This window comes from Somniosus microcephalus, unplaced genomic scaffold, assembly GCF_052327205.1.
Source record: "Somniosus microcephalus isolate GS21.2 unplaced genomic scaffold, FLI_Smic_1.0 scaffold46, whole genome shotgun sequence".
Lineage (NCBI taxonomy): Eukaryota > Metazoa > Chordata > Chondrichthyes > Squaliformes > Somniosidae > Somniosus > Somniosus microcephalus.
This window is the reverse complement of record NW_028225233.1, coordinates 800,797-820,937: the sequence shown is the minus strand read 5'-3', so window position 1 is coordinate 820,937 and position 20,141 is coordinate 800,797. Positions and strand designations below refer to the sequence as shown.

At 48.2% G+C, this 20,141-nt stretch overlaps 1 non-coding gene across 1 annotated transcript; it reads right to left on the bottom strand.

Moving 5' to 3' along the window:
* Positions 1–18,035: 18,035 nt before the first annotated feature.
* Positions 18,036–18,107, bottom strand: trnag-ucc (transfer RNA glycine (anticodon UCC)). Its single transcript has one exon. It is a non-coding gene; the product is annotated as a tRNA-Gly (tRNA).
* Between the last annotated feature and the right edge of the window lie 2,034 nt (positions 18,108–20,141).

Sequence of the window (20,141 nt, the reverse complement as noted above, 5' to 3'; positions counted from 1 at the left end):
CTGATGTGTTCAGCGATCATCAGCCGAGCACAGAGGAAACGGCCCCCGCTGGCATAGCTGGGGGAGGGGAGCTCACGTGGTCCCTTCCTGTCACTTTAAACACTGTGGGGGAGAGGGGGAGGTGCAGGAAACTGTTTAAATGCTGAAGCATGAAAGCTGGAGGCGGAGCTGAAGCTCAGAGGACGCTGTCTCTGCTCTGTCTACCATTCTGATTCTGTCTCGTCCCAGCCTCTCTCACACTCTGCCTTTCTCAACCAGATCCGGGCTGGCTTCATAAATTCATCAGGACGGCGAGAGTTTATCATTCAGTTGATATTCCTGTAAAGAATTGTCCGGCCTGGAGGAGGTAAAGGAGGCAAAGGACTGGGAAAAGTCGGAGCCAAGCGCCAGCGAAAAGTGACAACATCCAGGCACAAAACAAAGGCTCTTCTCAGAGCCACCCACCGCCTCACAGAGAGAGCAGCGCCCTGGGACCGGGAGCGGGGATATATTGGGGTGGGGAATAGCTTCAGAATTATAAGGATTATTATGGGGTTACAAGTGACTCTTTGGGCCGGACCCTGTATTCTCCCCTCGCAGTGAAATGCTCTTTTAGTCTTCCTGGGTGTCCATGCGCTTAGTGTTCTGTTTCCATTCAGCTTTTATATATCAGACAGATGGTGTGACGGGGAACCGGAGCTTTCCACCTCACAATAGGTTAAACCGAGCTGCTGTGAGAAGAGGCCAACTTGTGAGATTATTCTCCTTCTGAAGTTTGCTTCCTGCACAGATACTGTCGGGGATTGTGAAATTCAAGGGTTTAAGTAAAGTCATTGGATGGACTGCAATGTCTCCAGTTCTAACTGTCGGAACCCGCTGTAACCTGAGGCTACTTCGGATTGGTCGCTTGATTGGAATCCCATTTCCTTAACAGAATTAACTATTGGCCTCAATTGATCAATTTTAAAATTAAGTTTGATACATTCCATCACATTCAAAAAAGAAAGATTTAATTTATAATTATTAAATTCGACAGAGACAGACATTAAATTGGGGCAGTTTCACTAATTTTCTGCTAATTTCCTCACCAGATTGACAGGACTTTGGCCGGAATGAATAAACTGACGAAATCAGTGCATTAAACTGGCGGCTCCTTCAGAGAGGCTGTGGGTGGCTCTGAAAGCAGCCGTTGTGATTTCCATATTTCTGTCAGTAAATTGTAGAGTTTTACTTGGAGCTGGCGTTCTTGGCCAGCTCCTCGGCCAACACCAGACTCACGGCGGTCTGGATGTGTGGACACAATCCGCACTCTCCAAACTATTAGACGTCTTTGTCATCTACTGGCTAAAAGCGAGTGCTGCAACAAGAGACAATGATTCAGCAGAAACCATTTTGATTTTGACAGATACCTCAGCGCCGTGTTTATGTTCCGCTTAAAACCATTGCCAAGTAGTTTATTGGTCTAGCTGAAAACTCCAAACAACCATTAAAAGCAGATGGACGCGCTCATCCGATTCTAGTGTGAACAGTGTGGTTGATCATTGAGTGTGGGATAGACACTCCCTCTGTCACTCTGGTACTATGTGCCAATGTGGGATTCACTGCTGAATATGGGACAGATACTGTATCTGTCACTCTCTGCATTGTCAGTGGCAGATTGGCTGGCGAAAAACGACAGATACTGTATCTGACACTGTCTAGTACAATGTGACATTTTTAAATTGTCTGGTGAGGCTATACTAGATACTTTATCTGTCACTCTCTGGTACTGTGTCAGTGTGGGATTGACAGGTGAGTATTGGAAAAGCACGACCACTCACTACTACTGCTTGTGAGTGAGGGGATATTCGTTCATACAGGATACCAATTGTATGTTACTCTGTTACTGTGTGGCAGCGTTTGATTGTCAGGTGAGTGGTGGATAGATAACTGAATGGGCAAATCTGTGAATTTCAAAGTAGAATTTAAGATTTAAGATGTTAATTTAGATCTGAGATTGGTTGGAATCATACCTAGCACAAAAGAAGTTGGCTGAGGTTGTTGGAGGTCATTCATCTCAATCACATGACATCACTGCAGGAGTTCCTCAGGACAGTGTCCTTGGCCCAACCATCTTCAGCTGTTTCATCAATGACCTTCCCTCCATCATAAGGTCAGAAGTGGGGATGTTCGCACATTGTTCAGCACCATTCGAGACTCGTCAGATACTGACGAAGTCTGTGTCCATATGCAGCAAGACCTGGACAACATTCAGACTTGGGCTGACAAGTGGCAAGTAACATTCGCACCACACAAGTGCCAGGCAATGACCATCTCCAACAAGCGAGACTAACCATCACCCCCTAACATTCAATGTCATTAATATAGCTGAACCCCCCACTATCAACATCCTGGGGGTTACCATTGATCAGAAACTGAACTGGACCAGCCATATAAATACTGTAGCTACAAGAGCAGGCCAGAGGCTGGGAATTCTGCGGTGAGTGTCGCACCTCCTGACTCCCCAAAGACTTTCCACCATCTACAAGGCACAAGTCAGGAGTGTGATGGAATACTCTCCACTTGCCTGGATGAGTGCAGCTCCAACAACACTCAAGAAGCTCGACACCATTCAGGATAAAGCAGCCCACTTGATTGGCACTCCATCCACCACCTTCAACATTCACTCCCTCCACCACCGGCACACTGTGGCTGCCGTGTGTACCATCTACAAATGCACTGCAGCAACTCGCCAAAGCTCCTTCAACAGCACCTTCCAAACCCGCGACCTCTACCACTTAGAAGGACAAGGGCAGCAGACGCATGGGAACATCACCACCTACAAGTTCCCCTCCAAGCCACACACCATCCTGACTTGGACCTGTATCGCCATTCCTTCACTGTTGCTGGGCCAAAATCCTGGAACTCCCTCCCTAACAGCATTGTGGGTGTACCTACACCATATGAACTGCAGCGGTTCAAGAAGGCGGCTCACCACCATCTTCTCAAGGGCAATTAGGGATGGGCACTATATGCAGGCCTAGCCAGCCAGCGACGCCCACATCCCATCAATGAATAAAAAAAAAAATTGTGACCCATAGAACAGAACAGTAACCAGCCCTTTCCTAGATACAGTGGGTGGCTCTGAAAAGAGCCTTTGGTTATTAGATTGAATCTTGTCCGCTTTACTTCCTCTTGGAGCTGGCAGTGCTGGTTTTCTTGGGCAGCAGCATGGCCTGGATATTAGGCAGCACCCCACCCTGAGCGATGGTCACCTTTCCCAGCAGCTTATTGAGCTCCTCGTCATTGCGGATGGCCAGCTGCAGGTGTCTGGGGATGATGCGGGTCTTCTTGTTGTCGCGGGCCGTGTTGCCGGCCAGCTCCAGGATTTCAGCGGTCAGATACTCGAGCACAGCAGCCATGTAGACCGGGGCTCCGGCACCCACACACTCTGCAAAGTTGACCTTTTGCAGGAGCCTGAGAACACGGCCTCCAGGGAACTGCAGTCCGGCCCGGGAGGAGCGGGACTTGGCCTTGGCCCGAGCTTTACCGCTGGTTTTTCCTCTTCCAGACATTTCCACACGGTCAGAGAAAGAATGAAAGTCTCCTCTGCTACTGCTCTTCTGCTTTCCTTATACCTTCTTAAGGAACTCAGAGAGCGAAATTATGATTGGTTGCTTTGTATGAATTTCATTTGTGTTTTCCGTTGACCAACCTGCCAATCAATAGGGCGGAAAAAACTGGCCTCAACAGTCAGACCGCCAACGATTTTTTATTTTCAAAAAGCCCGCCAACGTTTTTCTAAACCACAGAATTAAGTTAATAAATTCATTATTAGTCAAAGATTTCCTAACATTTTTAAATTCTTTTTATCTTATTCCATCACTCCCTTGCAAATTCCAGGCTGATACTGTTGTGTATGTACCTTTAAGAGACAACTGTTTTACAGCTCCTGTATACTGTAGTACCGGCAGTGACCACACCTGTATATAAAGCCGGAGCAGGCTTCTGTACTTCAGTCTTGAGACTACTCTACTCCAGTAAACACCTGTTGATTGTTAAGTTACAGCCTCCGTGTAGTTCTTGGGGAAACATCCTATTTAAAGAATCACGGATCTAACAGTGGCGACGAGGTTGATTCGAATCTGCCTGCAACTCTGCATTTCCCGTCGAGTAGTGTGGTAAACCACTGTTATTGTTGTTCACTGTTGTTGTTGTTGTTGCACACTGTTGTATCTATGCATGCCTCAGCTGGCTCCGCCCCTGGCTCCACCCACATGCCCAGGTATAAAGGTGACTGCTCTGCAGTCCCCTGCCTTCTTGGAAACCAGTCAACCACGAGAGGCATGCACTGTTCTTTGTTAATAAAAGCCTTTTTGGTTACTCTCCTAACTCTCCATCTTTTATGAGTAATTAATAGCGCATCAATTTTATTAACAAGAAACAAAATGTCGGCACCAAACGCTGAGCAGCCAGCGCTGCAGCAAATGACGGCACCAAACGCTGAGCAGCAGGCGCTGCTGCATGCCCTCAGACCAACATGCCTGGACCTAGACCCTCAAGAGGCGTGTTTGTCTACCAAGTTCGCACAATGGCTGCATTGCTTCAAAGCTTACCTGGAAGCCTCAGCCGTGACACTAGATGGAAACAAACTAAAAATCGTGGCCTCCAAGGTGGGCCACCAAGTCTACATGCTCATCCAAGACGCGACTACCTATGCGGCGGCTATCGATCTGCTAAAAGGACAATACACATGCCCGGTAAATACGGTTTATGCCAGACACCTCCTGAGATCCCGCAAACAGCAATCCGGGGAATCGGTGGAGGCATTCCTACGGGCACTACAGATACTCGGCCGAGCCTGCGATTGTAAAGAGGTATCGGCCGCGACAGACACGGAGGGACTTATCCGAGATGCTTTCGTTGCGGGCCTCAAGTCCGACTACTCCCGGCAGAGACTGCTGGAGAAGGGCGAAATCAACCTGAAGAAGGCAGTGTCCCTCGCGCTCTCGCTAGATGCGGCCCACCGGAATATGGACGCATTCTCCCCTAGCCGCTCCGCACTGTGGACGCCTCAACCTTGGGTCATGGGACCGCCACCCCCGGCACCAACTGCTGCAGCGATGTCCAAGGGCCCGAAATGTTACTTTTGTGGCGAGGCTAAACACCCCAGAGCACGCTGCCCGGCGAAAAATGCTACCTGCTCTGGCTGCGGGAAGAAAGGACACTACGTCAGCGCCTGCAAAGGTAAAACCGCTAATGCCAGCAGCGCCGCGTGTGAACCGTGGGGGCAGCCATCTTGACCGCCATCTTGGACACCTCCAGCCGCGTGGGGATCGGGATCCTGGGCGCAGCCATTTTGTCCGCCATCTTGGACACCTCCAACTCCAATCGCGGGTGACCCGGAAACAACCACCGCCTCGTCTGACGACCACAGTGACTCGCTTGACCATACGCTGGCCTCCGTGATGCTGGACCAATCTCTCCCTCACCAACTGTCCAGGTCCATGATGGACATTACGGTAAATGGCCGCGCCACTACCTGCCTTTTCAACAGCGGGAGCACGGAGAGCTTTATCCACCCCGACACGGTGCGCAGTTACTCTCTCCCGGTTCTGCCAACGCGCCATCGGATCTCTATGGCTTCCAAATCCCATTCAGCAGACGTCGGTGGCTACTGTGTAGTGACCCTTTCAGTAAGGGGCACAGAATACAAAAATTTTAAACTTCTTGTCCTGCCCCATCTCTGCGCTGCCGTTCTACTGGGGTTGGATTTTCAGTGCCACCTTAAAAGTGTCACATTAGCGTACGGCGGACCCCTCCCCCCACTCACAGTCTGCAGCCAGCAGCTTTTAAATCGCCCACCACGCACCATTTGCAGCCTCTCCACGCTTAAAGTCTCCCCCCGCCTTGTTCGCTAACCTCACCCGTGACTGTAAGCCCATCGCTACCAAAAGCAGGCGGTACAGTGCCGGGGATAGGAGCTTCATTAAATCTGAAGTAGCAAGACTCCTGAAGGAAGGGATTATTGAGGGTAGCACTAGCCCATGGCGAGCCCAAGTGGTGGTAGTGAAGACTGGCGAAAAACAGCGCCTAGTTATTGACTACAGCCAGACAATCAATCGTTACACCCAGTTAGATGCATACCCACTCCCCCGCATATCTGACATGGTCAATCAGATAGCACAATACCGGGTGTTCTCGACGATTGATCTGAAGTCGGCATACCACCAGCTCCCCATCAGGGCTGAGGACCGCCAGTACACAGCTTTTGAAGCTGACGGTCGTCTCTACCACTTCCTCCGAGTCCCCTTCGGCGTCACCAACGGGGTTTCGGTCTTCCAAAGGGAGATGGACCGAATGGTTGGCCAGAACGCGCTGCAGGCCACCTTCCCCTATCTAGACAACATCACCATCTGCGGCCACGACCAGCAGGACCATGATGTTAACCTAGAGAAATTCCTCCGTACGGCCCAGCGGCTGAATCTAACATACAACAAGGACAAATGTATGTTTCGCACCACGCGCCTCGCCATTCTTGGCTGCGTCGTGGAGAACGGAGTCATCGGCCCCGACCCCGACAGAATGCGCCCCCTTATGGAGCTCCCCCTCCCCCACTACCAAAAAGCACTGAAGAGATGCCTAGGGTTTTTCTCTTACTATGCTCAGTGGGTGCCCAACTATGTGGACAAAGCCAGACCCCTCATCAAGTCCACCTCCTTCCCCCTGACAGCAGAGGCATGTGCAGCCTTCACTCTCTTAAAAAGAGATATTGTGAAGGCCACAATGCACGCAGTGGATGAGTCCATCCCTTTCCAAGTGGAGAGCGATGCATCCGACTTCGCCCTAGCCGCAACCCTTAACCAGGCGGGGAGACCCGTGGCCTTTTTCTCAAGAACCCTCCAGGGCCCCGAGATTCGACACTCCTCTGTCGAAAAGGAGGCCAAGGTCACTGTGGAAGCGGTGCGACATTGGAGGCATTACCTGGCTGGAAAACGATTTACCCTGCTCACTGACCAGTGTTCAGTAGCTTTTATGTTTAACAATAAGCAGAGGGGCAAAATCAAGAACGACAAGATCTTGAGGTGGAGAATTGAACTCTCCACCTACAATTACGATATCTTGTACCGGCCCGGGAAACTCAATGAGCCCCCAGATGCCCTATCACGTGGTTGTGGTAAACCACTGTTATTGTTGTTCACCGTTGTTGTTGTTGTTGCACACTGTTGTACCTATGCATGCCTCAGCTTGTCTCTGCTGGCTCCGCCCCTGGCTCCACCCACAGGCCCAGGTATAAAGGTGACTGCTCTGCAGCCCCCTGCCTTCTTGGAACCCAGTCAACCACGAGAGGCATGCTCTGTTCCTTGCTAATAAAAGCCTTTTAGTTACTCTCCTAACTCTCCGTCTTTTATGAGTAATTGATAGCGCATCAATTTTATTAGCAAAAACAAAATGTTGACAACAAACGCTGAGCAGCAGGCTGCTGCACCAAATGCCGAGCAGCAGGAGCTGCTGCGAGCCCTCAGACCAACATGCCTGGACCTAGACCCTCAAGAAGCGGGTTCGGCTACCAAATTCGCGCATTGGCTGCGTTGCTTCGAGGCCTACCTGCAAGCCTCAACTGTGACCCTGGACGAATACAAGCTGGAAATCCTGGCCTCAAAGGTGAGCCACCAAGTTTATACAATAATCCAGGACGCGACGATCTACGCGACGGCTATCGATCTGCTAAAAGGGCAATACGCACGCCCGGTAAATACGGTCTATGCCAGGCACCTCTTAAGATCCCGCAGACAGTAGCCCGGGGAATCGGTGGAGGCCTTCCTACGGGCACTACGGATACTCGGCCGAGTCTGCGATTGCAAAGAAGTATCAGCCGCAGCACACACGGAGGGACTGATCCGAGATGCTTTCGTTGCAGGTCTAAGGTCTGACTACTCCCGGCAGAGACTGTTGGAAAAGGGAGAAATGGACCTGAGAAAGGCAGTGTCCCTCGCGCTCTCGCTTGACGCGGCCCACAGGAATATGGACGCCTTCTCCCCTAACCGCTCCGCAACGTGGACGCCACAACCTTGGGTCATGGGACCGCCACCTTCAACTACTGCTGCGATGTCCAAGGCATAGAATTGTTATTTTTGTGGCCAGGCAAAACACCCCAGAGCACGCTGCCCGGCGAGAAACACTACCTGCTCCGGCTGCGGAAAGAAAGGACACTATGTCAGCACCTGCAAAGGTAAAACCGCTAACGCCAGCAGCGCCGCGTGTGAACCGTGGGGGCAGCCATCTTGTCCGCCATCTTGGGCTCCCCCAGCTGCGTGGGGATCGGGATCATGGGCGCCGCCATTTTGTCTGCCTTCTTGGACGTCTCCAACTTCAACCATGGGGGACCCGGTCTCAACCACCGCCTCATCTGACGACCACATCGACTCGCTCGACCATACGCTGGCCTCCGTGACACTGGACCAATCTCTCCCTCATCAACTGTCCAGGTCCATGATGGACATTACGGTTAATGGCCGCGCCACTACCTGCCTTTTTGACAGCGGGAGCACGGAGAGCTTTATCCACCCCGACACGGTGCGCAGTTACTCTCTCCCGGTCCTGCCGATGCGCCATCGGATCTCTTTGGCTTCCAAAGCCCAGTCAGCGGACGTCGTTGGCTACTGTGTAGTGACCCGTTCAGTACGGGGCACAGAATACAAAAATTTTAAACTTCTGGTCATGCCACATCTCTGCGCTGCTGTTCTACTGGGGTTGGATTTTCAGTGCCACCTTAAGAGTGTCACATTAGCGTATGACGGACCCCTCCCCCCACTCACAGTCTACAGCCAGCAGCTTTTAAAGCGCCCGCCGTGCACCATTTGCAGCCTCTCCACCCTTAAAGTCCCCCCCCGTCCTTGTTCGCTAACCTCACCCGCGACTGTAAGCCCATCGCTACCAAAAGCAGGCGTTACAGTGCCGGGGATAGCAGCTTCATTAAATCCGAGGTAGCGAGACTCCTGAAGGAAGGGATTATTGGAAGTAGCACCAGCCCATGGCGAGCACAAGTGGTGGAAGTGAAGACTGGCGAAAAACAGCGCCTAGTTATTGACTACAGCCAGACGATCAATCACTACACCCAGCTAGATGCATACCCACTCCCCCGCATATCTGACATGGTCAATCAGATAGCACAATACCGGGTGTTCTCGACGATTGATCTGAAGTCGGCATACCACCAGCTCCCCATTAGGGCTGAGGACCACCAGTACACAGCTTTTGAAGCTGACGGTCATCCCTATCACTTCCTCCGAGTCCCCTTCGGCGTCATCAACGGGGTTTCAGTCTTCCAACGGGAGGTGGACCGGATGGTTGACCAGAACGCGCTCCAGGCCACTTTCCCCTATCTAGACAACGTCACCATCTGCGGCCACGACCAGCAGGACCATGATGTTAATCTAGAGAAATTCCTCCGTACGGCCCAGCGGCTGAACCTAACATATAACAAGGACAAGTGTATGTTTCGCACCACGCGCCTTGCCATTCTTGGCTGTGTAGTGGAGAACGGAGTCATTGGCCCCGACACCGACAGGATGCGCCCCCTTATGGAGCTCCCCCTCCCCCACTGCCAAAAAGCACTGAAGAGATGCCTAGGGTTTTTCTCGTACTATGCTCAGTGGGTGCCCAACTATGCGGACAAAGCCAGACCCCTCATCAAGTCCACCTCCTTTCGCCTGACAGCAGAGGCCTGTGCAGCCTTCACTCTCATAAAAAGAGATATTGCAAGGGCCACGATGCACGCAGTGGATGAGTCCATCGCTTTCCAAGTGGAGAGCGACACATCCGACTTTGCCCTAGCTGCAACCCTTAACCAGGCGGGGAGACCCGTGGCCTTTTTCTCAAGGACCCTCCAGGGCCCTGAGATTCGACACTCCTCTGTCGAAAAGGAGGCCCAGGCCATTGTGGAAGCTGTGCGACATTGGAGGCATTACCTGGCCGGAAAACGATTTACCCTGCTCACTGACCAGCGTTCAGTAGCTTTTATGTTTAATAATAAGCAGAGGGGCAAAATCAAGAATGACAAGATCTTGAGGTGGAGAATCGAACTCTCCACCTACAATTACGATATCTTGTACAAGCCCGGGAAACTCAATGAGCCCCCAGATGCCCTATCACGTGGTACATGCGCCAACGCGCAAGTTGATAGACTGAAGACCCTCCACAATGACCTCTGCCACCCGGGGGTCAGCAGGTTTTTTCACTTCATCAAATCCCGTAACCTGCCCTACTCCATCGAGGAGGGCAGGACCATGACCAGGAACTGCCAAATCTGTGCCGTGTGCAAACCGCATTTTTATAGGCCAGACAGAGCAAGCCTGATCAAGGCCACTCGCCCCTTCGAGCGCCTGAGCATCGATTTTAAAGGGCCCCTCCCCTCCTCTGACCACAACGTGTACTTCCTCAACATAATTGATGAGTACTCCCGTTTCCCGTTTGCCATCCCTTGCCCAGACATGACCAGTACCACGGTCATTAAAGGTCTGAATGACCTTTTCGCCTTGTTTGGCTTCCCTAGCTATATCCATAGCGACCGGGGCTCATCCTTTATGAGCGACGAACTCCATCAGTACCTGCTCACGAGAGGTATTGCTACAAGCAGAACCAGCAGCTACAACCCCCGGGGGAACGGCGAGGTGGAAAGAGAGAATGCGACAGTTTGGAAGGCCGTCCTCTTAAACTTAAAATCTAAGGGCCTTCCGACCTCTCACTGGCAGGAGGTCCTCCCTGCAGCACTCCACTCCATTCGGTCACTGCTTTGTACGGCCACCAATGCCACCCCCCATGAAAAAATGTTCACTTTCCCCAGGAAGTCCACATCGGGGACCTCGCTACCGACATGGCTGATGTCTCCAGGACCCGTTCTACTGCGGAAACACATGAGGTCCCATAAAATGGACCCCCTGGTCGAGAGGGTGAGCCTCCTCCATGCCAACCCCCAGTATGCTTACGTGGCGTACCCGGACGGGCGGGAGGACACAGTCTCCATACAAGACCTCGCACCTTCGGGTGCCCCTGAAACACTACCATTGCCATCCACCACTACCCACAACCCAACACCTGTAGACGGCATGCCGCAGCCCCAGGACCCATCATTGACCACCCAACCACTCAATGAGACGCCAGATTCAACGTTGGATGCTGCACCATCACCGCCGCCACCACGACGATCAGGACGGCATACAAGGCCACCTGATAGACTTACTTACACGAACCTTTAGTACACTTCACTCCGCCGGACTCAATTTTAAACAAGGGGTGAATGTGGTAAACCACTGTTATTGTTGTTCACCGTTGTTGCTGTTGTTGCACAGTGTTGTATCTATGCATGCCTCAGCTGGCTCCGCCCCTGGCTCCACCCACATGCCCAGGTATAAAGGTGACTGCTCTGCAGGCCCCTGCCCTCTTGGAAACCAGTCAACCACGAGAGGCATGCTCTGTTCTTTGTTAATAAAAGCCTTTTAGTTACTTTCCTAACTCTCCGTCTTTTATGGGTAATTGATAGCGCATCAAAGGTGCTATCTAGAAAGGATCAGGAAGCCGCCCCAAAGACTGAATTTATAAATGGACTATTTCTGTTTATTGTGCATGTTAAAGTGTTAACTGTTATTTGAATGTTATGGGTACTGTTAATCTAAAAGGGGAGGAATTGTTGTGTATGTACCTTTAAGAGAGAACTGTTTTACAGCTCCTGTATACTGTAGTACCGGCAGTGACCACACCTGTATATAAAGCCGGAGCAGGCTTCTGTACTTCAGTCTTGAGACTACTCTACTCCAGTAAACACCTGTTGATTGTTAAGTTACAGCCTCCGTGTAGTTCTTGGGGAAACATCCTATTTAAAGAATCACGGATCTAACAGGTACAATCAGGATTAATTTCGGGTTCTATTTCAAACTGTAACAGGTGCGATTCAATCCCCATTGATTCTGTAACAGGAGACATTCCAGGTCAATCTTTGTAAAAGTGAGGTTTCACAGATTATCGACCGATCATTTGCACAGGCGCGGCTGCGGGAGTGAAACTAGAACTGGGAGTCCTGCTGTGAAAAGGGAAGAGGGACATAGTGATCAATCTGGCCCCCTTCTGTTCTCTAAAATAACTCCCATTCTGCCTTGTTATACTGCAGGAAGTCTCACTTAATAAACGGATGACTCCTAAATTGCATAAATAAATTGGAAAGGTCTTGACAGAGAATAAAGTGACTGAAATCAGAGTCTCGTCCCTTAAACAAGCTTTTAATTCGTCGGCACGCGCTGTAAATGAACAGGACAGAGAGCAGAGGGAAAGAGCGACCACGACCGTGTTTGTAGTCCTTATCAGCCGAGCACAGAGGAAACGGCATCCGCTGGGGGAGCGGTGCTCGCATGGGCCCTTCCCGCCGGTTTAAAAAGTGCAGGGGAGGGGGAGGCTTCTTCTTCTTATCGTGTCCACGGACAGTCTATACATAGCCCAGCCAGAACTGGACACATTTTTGCGCCTTGTTGTTGGATTCGGCAAGATCTGCAACAGTGCAGGGTTCCTCTAACAATGGGCATTGCAGGAGATGTTGCATAGTCTGTGCCTCAGATCCACATTCACAAGTTGTCAGACTGGTTGAATATCCCCATTTGCTTAGTGACACCTTTGAGCAACCTACACCGGTCCTAAGTCTGTTAAGGCACTTCCAGATTGCCCAGTTGCAATTAGCTCCTGGGGGGAGGTTTTCATCAGGTAAAATTTCCATTGCTGGGGGTTGTTCAAGACTGGCGAGCCAGTCTTTCCACAAGGCAATGCGGGCTTCAGATGAGGTTTATTGTAATGGAACAACACTGTTCATGAAGCTCTTCCTGGACTTTAGATGGCTGGGTGTAGGTGTATGACAATGCAGAGGGTGCCTCTCATCTGATGTTTGACGGAGTCGCTCTTTCTTGCTGGCCACCATTCTTCTAATATCAGGGGGAGCGATACCCGCCAGGGTATATAGGCTGTTGGTGTTTGTTGGTTTTAAGCAAACTGTGATAAATCGGCAGCTTGCATTCAGAATGGCATCCATCTTCTTGGCATGAGTAGACCTTTCCCATGCAGGGCAGGCATATTCGGCAGTGGAATAGCAAAGAGCAAGTGCACTGGTTCGCAATGTTTTCGGGCTTGCTCCCCATCTTGTGTTAGTTAGCTTATTCAGGATGTTGTTTCGTGCACTTACTTTCACCTTTGTCTTCTCGATGTGGTTCTTGAAGGTGAGACATCTGTCAAGGGTGTCTCCTAAGTAGATAGGGTGCTCGCTATGCGTCAGTGTTGCTCCACACCAGGTTACCTTCAACTGACGTTTGGCTTCACGGTTTCTGAGGTGGAATGCACAAACTTGCGTCTTTGATGGGTTTGCGCGAAGGTTGTTTTCTTCATAGTGGGATTTTAGTCCCTCCAAGGCCTCAGAAAGCGCTTTCTCCACGGTGTTAAATTCAGTGCTTTGGTCAGTGACACCTAAGTCATCAGCCTATATAAAACGGCGTGTGACACCGTCAATAGGTTGTTCATTCATGTAGATGTTGTACAGCAGCAGTGCAAACACGCTTCCCTGAGGAAGACCATTCTTCTGAATACGCCACCTGCTGCGCTTCCCACTTAATTCAACATAGAGCCGGCGATTCTGAAGCGTGCTTTCTAACAGCTCTGTTAAGTGAATCTCTTTTGTCATCTCTAGAAGATTGCAGAGGAGACGTCTATGGTTCACTGTATCGTATGCTGCTGACAGGTCTACAAAAACAGCACCTGTTACCATCCCTTGCTCAAAACCATCTTCGATGTGTTGTGTGAGGTTGAGCAGTTGGCTTGTTGTTGATTTGCCGGGGCGGAAACCTGCTTGCTCTGGAATGATCTTCTCATCTACAGTTGGTGCTATCCTATTGAGTATCAGGCGTTCAAACAGCTTATAGGTGTGGCAAAGCAGTGAAATTGGCCGAAAACTCTTAGGATCTGAGGGATCTTTTCCAGGCTTTAATAGTGCTATTACATGTGCCTTCTGCCAGATATTAGGTAGCTTGTGTGTTGCCAGACAGTGGTTGAACAATTGTAGGAGCCACTTCTTTGCTTGCTGTCCAAAATGCTTTATCTGCTCCATTGCTATTTTGTCAAGACCAATTGCTTTCCCGTGTTTTAGATTAGATGTACCAGTTTCCAGCTCTTCCATGGTGAATGGTCTAGTGAAGCCAGGATCATCGCTGTACTTCTTCCTATCTAGTTGTGCTCTTGGTTGTTTCTTGTTGATTTTTCCATTCAGGAGCAACTGGTGTGCAACTTGGTTAGCAGACACATTTGGATGTTGGGCAGCTTTCTTGGGATCACCACCAAGTTTGCGTATGAGAGACCATGCCTTCTTGCTGTTTTTTGTAAGATCTGTTGTCTCTATCATGGTGTTCCAGGTGTTTTGACGTTCTTGAGAGATACTTAACATCACCCTCCCGCCGGTAGATATTGTTTCCTCTGAGAAGGGGTCAGATTCAAACATTGAGACATACTCCCAGTAGAGTTCAGCATTCTCCTTGGTGAGACCAGGGATGTAGTGTACTCTGCAACCTCGGGGGATCTTCCTTCTAGCTGTTTTTTGGACAGCTTTTGCAAAGAGGTTGTAGTGCTCAGGTAGTGGTTTAATGCATTTAACCTTGCGGTCAAGTGCTCGTGTGAAACCGTTCCAATCGGCCTTCTTGAAGTTGAAGCGCCTTTTGAATGGTACGATGGTTGGTAACACTGCTGCATTTGCCTGGTTGCCAATAGTACGGTGTTGTGTCTGTGGTATTGGGTCTGTGACAAGCTTTTTGCAGAGGCCAGCGATGTCTTTGCTGGCAATGGCAAGATCTGGATTATATCTACATTTCCAGCGGGCACTGTGGAAGGAGGCTGGCAATTTAGGATCGTGGATGAGACTAAGCTGGTTCGTGTCCATCCATTCTTCGACTGCTTCTCCATCGTTGTTAGTCTCCTTGTACCACCATTGGGTACTGTGGCTATTAAAGTCTCCAATGATGATCTGTGGTTTATTGTGCAGGTTGGGTACAGGGTTAGAGAAGCTGAAATCTGTACCAGGTGGCTTGTACACTGAGGTCACTACTACTTTGCTCAGCTCTACGGTTAGAATTTCGATGTTGTCCTCCTCTGTTTTAGAAGTGGCTTCGACAACTGAGGGGGAGGCGAGGGTTGTATTTTAGCGCATGATCAGATTTCTTTTTATCCCACTTAAATCAACAAAAATGTGATCGTTTTACAAATCGCTTTTATCATTCATTAAATGGGCCTCATTAAGACGATGTTAATTATCATCCGAATTACTGATAAACCGAGTGTGTGACCCGCACACTGGAGTGGGAGTTCCTGAAGAGGTTTACACATTCCGTCAAATGAGATTTTATTTTCACCCACAGGGTGGTTGGGGTCTGGAATTATTTTGCCTGAAAGGGTGTTAGAGACAGAAACCTTCATCACATTTAATAAAAGAACTTGGATATGACCATAAGTGCCGTAAACTGGAAGACAAAGGACCAAGAGCTGTAAAGTGCGATTTGGCTTTATAGATTGTTTATGGCCGACAGACACGATGGGCCGAATGGCCTCCTTCTGTGCCGTAACATTCTATAATACTATACATCGCAGAGACAGAGAGCTATAGAGTAAAGACACACTCACATACTAGACCCTAAGAAATACACAGTAACTCTCAGTCAGATCCCAGAAAGTGTCAGATATAGAGTAAAATCAACACCCACATAAATCCCAGACCAGAAATTGAGTTACAGAAGTGCCGCTACCGATCAGGCTACGGCCGGCAGAGATGAAGGGTCGATTAACCTCCTTCTATGCCGTAAATGTCTACGATTCAACGACTGAAGGCCATTCGACCCATCGTGCGTATGCTGATTTATAACACCTCCACACCTAAATTTGATCTTGTAATTAAATATAGATCTTCACCGATCACAATGTAAATCGTCAATCTATCCCCGCTCCCAGGTCACTGCTCTCTCTGTGAGGTGGTGAGTGGCTCTTAAAAGAGCCTTTGTGTTGTGTTTGGTTGAAAGAGTCGAGTTGTTCTGCCGCCGAATCCATAGAGTGCGGCCCTGCCGTTTCAGAGCGTACACCACATGCATGGCAGTGACCGTTTTGCGCTTGGCGTGCTCAGTGCAGGTGACCGCATCCCTGTTTTACTCTGTATCTGTTAGTCTCTGTTATGTGAGTGTCGGTTTTACTCTGTATCTGTTAGTGTCTGGTATGTGAGTGTGTCTTTCACTCTGTATCTGTTAGTCTCTGGTATCTGAGTGTCGGTTTTATTCTATAGCAAATGTTCCCTTTAAGCTGCCGGTCCTGTGCAGCAGATCCTACGATGTTCTAATGGCAACAACTGCACATGCATGTTAATCTGAATGGGTCGCGCAGCCCCCACAAAAAATACTCTCTGGGAATTGAGTGTGGGTTTTACTCTGTATCTGTCTGTCTCTGGTATTTAAGTGTGGATTTCACACTGTATCAGTAAATCTCTGGGAAGTGAGTGTGATATTTACTCTGTATCTGTATGTCTCTGGTATGTGACTGTGGGCTTTATTCTGTACCTTTCAATTTCATCGATGTGAGTGTGGCTTTCTCTCTGTCCGTGACAGTCTCTGGTGTGTGAGTGCGGGTTTTACTGTGTGTTGTTCAGTCTCTGGTAGCTGAGTGTGGGTTTTATTCTGTATTAATCTGACTCTGGTATGTGTGTGTGTGTTTTACTTTATATGATTGAAAATACGGAATTTTTTAGAAGGTGAAAGCCCAGTAAATGTTCGTATTCAGAGGGATTTGTGTGTCCTCGTACATGAATCACAGAAAGTTAACAGCAATCAATTGGGAATTAAATTTTATATTTGCCCTTATTGCAAGTGGTTGGAGTATAAGTGTATGGTAGTGTTGGTTCAACTTATAGGTCTGGGATGAGCAGAAATGTATTCACTCGGAGGGTTATGAATCTTTTCAATTCTACCCCAGAGGGCTGTGGATGCTCAGTCGGTGGGTATATTCAAGACTGAGATATATAGATTTTTGGGCACTTAGTGTATCGTATCAACAGAATCAATTTCTGCTAATTGCATGTGGGGTTCACTCTAACTGTCAATCCCTGGTGTCTGAGTGTATGTTTTACACTGTGTCTGTCAATCTTTGGTATATGAATGTGGGTTCTACTCTATACCCGTCGTTCTCTGGTATATTAATATAGTTTTATCTGTACCAGACATATTTATGATATGTGAGTATTCGTTTTACTTTCTAAGAACATTTGAATTTCGAGCAGGGGTGGCCATACTGCCTCTCGAGCCTGCTCTGATATTCAATAAGATCATGGCTGACCTTCGAACTCAACTCGGATTTCCTGTCCTTTCCCAATATCCCTTAATTCCTCTGCAGTACAAGAATCTATATCAGCCTTAAACATAATCAACGACTGAGCATCCACAGCTCCTTGGGGCAGCGAATTCCAAATATTCGCAACCCTCTGAGTGAAGAAATTCCTCCTTATCGGAGTCTTAAAAGGCCGGCCATTTCTCCAGAGCCTTATGCCCCATAGTTCTAGATTCTCCTGTGAGGGGAAACAATCTCTGAAATGTGAGTGTGAGTCTTACTCTTTACCTGCCAGTTTCTGCGTGGCTTTTCATTGTACCTGTCAGTTTCTGGTATGGAAGAGAGGTTTTCACCCTGTACCTGTCAATTACTCGTAATTGCGTATGGGCTTTACTCTGTATCTGCCAGTTTCTGTCGTGCGAGTGTTGGTTTTGTTCTGTATCTGTCAATCTCTAACACATGACCTTCCCCTGCAGTATCCATAGCACTGTTTGTGACCTAGAAATCTTCTGTCTTTTTTGATCACCATTTTCACTGTTGTTTTAAAATTCCTTTTTAATTCTGTGGGAGACGCATGGGATTCCATGGAAGATCAAAGTATTTTGTCAGTTGCAATGGACATTTTTTTCTCTTAAAATCCTGCTGCAACGTTCCACATGTCAGTTCTGACCTGCGAGGGGTATTAAAAGTACCTCGGTTGCGATGGCCGGGAATCGAACCCAGGTCAACTGCTTGGAAGGCAGCTATGCTCACCACTATACCACCATCGCTCATATATGTTAATTTATATATTTACGGACTATATCCTTCTTTTGGCTCCTAAGTGGGTCAAGTGAGAGACACAGCACTCATTTTAATCAGAACGTCAGCACTATGCTGAGGCACTTTCCCTCCAATTAAAAATGGCCACTGTGAATAATTATATCGCTTGGATTGAGCCCTCACTCCGTTTATTATTTTAAAATCCTTTATAGGTTAAAAATAATAATCCACAAAAATAAATTGAAAATCATTTTTATGGGAGAAGCAAATGGGCGATGATTTATTTTGTTGTAAATTTTAGTGAAATGGCATTTGCTGGAAGGCATTAAACTGCGATAGGGTGACCTAAACTGTATCAACAGGAGCCTGGTTGCGATGCCGCGAATTCGAACACCAATCAACTCGCTCGAAAGAGCAGCTACAATCACCACTGTCCCCCCATCGTTCTAATTTTAAAATGTAATCTTCTGTATTTACAGATCGCACGCAATGGGTCTTTGGAGCTTTAGTCAGGATGAGTAAAACACTTTGCAATCATTTCAATCTGAACATAAACAAGGTGTTCAGTTTATTTCTCTCCAATATAAACAGTTACTGATGAATGGTTATCTTGTTGCACTACTGGCTGGCGGCCAGGAGATGGCACCAACCTCTAATAGTTTGGAGTGTACGGATTGTGTCCACACATCCAGACCGCCGTGAGTCTGGTGCTGCCCGGGGAGCTGGCCAAACACGGCGTGTCGGAAGGGACAATGCCGGTGGCCATTGCAAATAAATTTCACAACGCACTGAGAAAGCATAAAGCAAAGCAACGGCTCTTGTAAGAGGAAACCACAGCATTAATTTAGTCGAATTATTCATTCGGGATATTGTCCTTTTAAAGAATCACAGAAAGGTACAGCACATTTGTTTGTGGCTTTACTCTGCAACTGCTATTTACTGCTATTTGAGTGCGGGTTTAACGCTGTACCTGTCTGTATCTGGAATGTGAGTTTGTGATTTATTCTGTACCTGTTGTTTTCTAGTAAGTGAGTGAATATTTTTCTTTGTATCTGTCAGTGTCTTGATGTGAGAGTCTGTGTTTCAGTCTACATGTCCACCTCTGGTATGGAAGTGTGGTTTATATTTTGTACCTGTTATTTTCTGGTGTGGAAGAGAGGCTTTACTCTGTACTTCTCAAGCTCTGGAATGTGTGCATGGGTTATACCCTCGATTTGTAATTCTCTGTTATGTGACAGTTCATTTAATCTACGTCAGTCAGTGTGCGTTTTACTCTACTTGTCAATTTCTGACACATGAGTGTGGCTTTTCTGCTGTAACGCTCAGGTACTGGTATGTGAGTGTGGGTGTTTCTCTGTACCTGTCAGTTTCTGGTATGTGAGTGTGGATTTTACTCTGTACCTGCCTATCTCTGGTATGTGAGTGAGGGTTTTTGATCTAGTGCAGACAGTTTCTATTATGAGTAAGTGTTTAAACCAGTAGCTGCCAGTTTCTGTTATGGAAGCCTGTTTTTGGTCTGTACCTGTCAGTCTCTGGGATGCATGTTGGGTTTTATCTGTACCTGCCAGTTTCTGGTGAGTGGCTGTGGATTTCACTCTCTACCTCTCTGCAACTGGTATGTGAGCGTCAGTTTCTGTCTTTCTATCTGTGTCTAGTATGGGAGTGTAGATTTTAATCTGTACCTGTCTATCTCTGGTATGTGAGTGGGGTTTTCATCTGTATCTGTCAGTCAATCTCAGTTACAGTAAGTGATTGTGATTCTTTCTCAATCTGTCATTCTGTGAGTGATAATATACTTACTGTGTGTGAGAAGGAGCTGCCTGCGCTGCTCCTTGTATTCCGCATGGAGGAGAGATCACTTTTTATTCTGGCTCAGTGAAGTATTTTGCTTCGAGAATAATAATATGAGAAAAATATTGGTAATACAATATGGACAGTTGAGGGTAGAATATAAAAATAAAGTTATAATTAATGTGTTTTTTCTAATAAAGTAAAGTATCTGGAGAGAGGAAACCACGATACAAACATTGTCTTTGTCTGAC